The sequence below is a fragment of the Cynoglossus semilaevis genome, unplaced genomic scaffold (genome assembly GCF_000523025.1).
Source record: "Cynoglossus semilaevis isolate Cse_v1.0 unplaced genomic scaffold, Cse_v1.0 scaffold19, whole genome shotgun sequence".
Classification (NCBI taxonomy): domain Eukaryota; kingdom Metazoa; phylum Chordata; class Actinopteri; order Pleuronectiformes; family Cynoglossidae; genus Cynoglossus; species Cynoglossus semilaevis.
Window position 1 is genome coordinate 134,133 of NW_007585128.1, and position 929 is coordinate 135,061.

Here is a 929-nt window from a genome sequence, read left to right on the forward strand (position 1 = left end):
TATATTCCTGACCAATGAAAATCATCCGTCAGAGGTCAGGTGAGATAGAGAGAGCCAATCAGCGCGCAAGGGGGCATCATGTGACCTCTCTGACCTCTCTGACCTACTGCTCCCGACCACAAAAAAAAACAAAAAAAAACGCCGACTCTCAAACGTGGAAACCTTCGTACGTTCGTCTTCACCTAGCCTCGGCCAATCAGAGAGAGCGCCCCCTGGATAACGCTAACTACTGTCACGTGACCTATCTGACCTCTCTGACCTCTCTGTCCTACTATCCGACCCCAAAAAAAAAAAACCGTCGACTCTCAAACGAACGCCAACGTGGAAACCTTCGTACGTTCGTCTTCACCTAGCCTCGGCCAATCAGAGAGAGCGCCCCCTGGATAACGCTAACTACTGTCACGTGACCTATCTGACCTCTCTGACCTCTCTGACCTACTGCTCCCGACCACAAAAAAAAACAAAAAAAAACGCCGACTCTCAAAACCGAAAACCTTCGTACGTTCGTCTTCACCTAGCCTCGGCCAATCAGAGAGAGCGCCCCCTGGGACCTCGTCGACAGGAAGTCTAACCGTCGGTCAACAGGGGGGGGCGTTGAACACCACTCACCGCTGACGTTTTTTCTTCCGACCGTCGTCAGCGTTCCGATGTTCCGACCTCCTCCTCCTCCTGACGCGCTAACGCGCCGACGCGACACCTTGGAACTATTTCCGATCCGTCTTTCGCACCTCGCTGGGTTGTGCGACAGATTGTCCACACACCTCCCCCTCGTCCTCGTCCCTCGTCCTCGTCCTCCCACACACTTCTTCTTCTTCTTCTTCTTCTTCTCCTCCAGCGTCGGTCACTTCTGAGGAGACACTCGACGACAGGAAATTGCACAGAGGAATTCTGGGAGTTCTCTCCGCGGGGGGGGGGGGGGGCGGCATGAG